This window comes from Cynara cardunculus, unplaced genomic scaffold, assembly GCF_001531365.2.
Source record: "Cynara cardunculus var. scolymus isolate 2C unplaced genomic scaffold, CcrdV1 Un_Scaffold_1659, whole genome shotgun sequence".
In the NCBI taxonomy this organism is placed as follows: Eukaryota; Viridiplantae; Streptophyta; class Magnoliopsida; order Asterales; family Asteraceae; genus Cynara; species Cynara cardunculus.
Window position 1 is genome coordinate 78,872 of NW_020200825.1, and position 2,610 is coordinate 81,481.

At 30.9% G+C, this 2,610-nt stretch overlaps 1 protein-coding gene across 1 annotated transcript in view; it reads left to right on the plus strand.

Annotated features, from left to right (window-relative positions):
• Positions 1 to 2,610, plus strand: part of LOC112502608 — a 39,711-nt gene that overhangs the window by 2,160 nt on the left and 34,941 nt on the right. The gene's annotated exons all lie outside the window — the stretch shown is intronic.

The window sequence follows — 2,610 nt, forward strand, 5'->3', positions numbered from 1 at the left end:
ATAAAATTTCTTATTAATTTAATATAGTTATTAAAGTAATATAGTATGTTATTTTTTCTCATAAACGAAACGTACCAGAGTAAATTACAAATTCATATATTCACTTTAAAAGTTTTCAAGTATATATAATATTTATATATGACAAATAAAACAAATAAAGTCACACACCTTCCTTATCTTTGATGAGGTTTGAACTCTTTACTTTTTAGGAGACAAAAACTAATATACTGCTAGGCCAAAGACCATTTGGTAGAAAACTGACGATGTTATAATGAGATAATTTAAGAAATAAATTGCTATAATGAGCAATACCATGTCCGCAATATGATTAAACACATGTTGCATTGACTGATACATAACGAGCTCTTGCAACCTTTGGTTACATTCATCAAATCACCCACGTCTTTTATGTATGTGGTTAATCCTATAAGATTAAATGCTCGTATCACGTGCAATCCACTACTAAATGAAATACTTTTGCTTACAGACGTTCCCCTGAAAAATCTAACGCTAAAGGGTGATTCGTCACAAAAATTGGTGGGTAATTCAAATTAGTGACATATTACCCATGAATTCTTTGGGTGATCCATTGGTATTTTAACGAAAAACTTCAGATTCTACAGAACTATTGGTATTTTGTAGGTGATCTGTCGGTAAATACCATGGTGTTCACAACGTGTTCGCAATGTTCACAACAAATTGTACGTGTATCGACCTTATGTTGTAGTCTTGGTGTTCACTATATTAATGCATTCACCATGAATCTTGTCTACGCATCGTCCCTATTGTGGTGCGGGTGTTGACCATGATATCTTTTTCTTGTTTACAACATAGATGGTTGTTTCTTGTTGTAGATCTGTGGTTAGGGTATACACCATGATATTTACAAAGTGTTCACCATGGCTTTTCATGTTCCAGATATGTGGTTTGGATGTCACAAATTAGAGAGTTCGCAAAAAAAGGTCATATATATAATCATTTGATAACTCCGAATTTGTGAGATTTGTGAGACTGTGGCATCAATGTAAACCACTAATTGAACATAATCAGGGGCAACTTGATTGTTTTTTCATTGAGTCCTATATGAATAAAGTTGGCTTTATAAATAAAGCTGTTTGTATGTATTAATAAAACTGTTGCTTATTTGTTCTACTGAATAACTGACTAAACGACAAAAATGACCATTTTACCCTTCTATTTGTTTTTTTATTGATCTCCAAACAACATTCCATTACAGGTTAAAAAACCAAAACATAATTTATTAAAGATTAATGAAATGATCTCCAAACATCAAAATCTAAACACAAATTCATTAAAAAAATCTCGATAACATAAAGAAAATGAATCCTTAAATCAAATAGAAACACAAAATTATGATTAAAAATCTTGATCAGAATCCAAATACAAAATCAATATCACAGGGACGTGGAGGATCGAGGGGTTGGCTGAACAAAGATTTGTTTAACCCAGGACGATGCCAACAACAGAGATGAGGGTTGGGTTTTTTGATTGAGAGGTGCAGGAAGGCGACGAGGAGGCAACGAGAAGGATACAGTGGTTAGGTGTGATGTTCACAGGGGTAGGAGTGGAAACGTGATGTCCGTATGAATAAGGGGTGTTCTCCTAAAAACTTATTCGATAAGCTCATCACTGAATCATTAAGTCGCTTCCAAACATCACAATATGACTAACCGAATAAGCTCAAGCGTGTATTGAGCTCATTAAGTTGTTTCTAAATACGCCATTAATGTTATTAACTAATAAGATAATTATCATTATTTTGTTAAATAAAAATTTATGCATTTTTCAGGAAATTCAATGCATACCTTTTTTTCCTCTCTCCTCTCTCTTTGTAACATGCACACACAATAAAAAAAAAAAAAAAAATACTAGGTGAACAATTGTAAACATGTAAACAACCTTAAGAATTTTTTAGCAGGATGTTCATAATGTGTTCATAACTGGTATTTTAGATTTAGTTAATGTTCACAAGCTATACTAGATCACTTAAAATTATAGTGTCCATAATGCATTCATAAACTATAATAGCATTTTTCAAAAATGTTCACAATATGTTCAACTCATGTATATTCAATTATGCATCTACATATATATTATGGGAAGATGAAGGAGAAAATAAGAGAGAGAAGAAATAAGAGAAAAAATAGGAGGGATGATAGAGGAGAGAGAAGAGATTTTTAATGTATATATGATTTTATTTACAACTAATTTTTTGTATTCTAAATTGGATTTTTTGTATCTCAAAAATTAAAAAGTTTACAAAAGAAGACCCATATATATATATATAGGAGGAAGTTCATGAAAATCAGTAAAAAAATTGAAAAATTAAGGAACACCCTGTTAACAAATGTGTATACCAGTAATTGAAGTTGTTTCTTGATTTTTATGCACGCATGGATGTTAAGTACATGTGCATACCCAACAAATTGTTTACAAAATAATTGTATGCAACTGTATATCGTCTATTTGTATATATCATCCAGATGAAAACTAACAGGGTGTTTCTTAGTCTTTTACAATTTTCCCTGAACCTGATCCTATATATATATATATATATATATATATATATATATAGGGGAGCGATCAAAT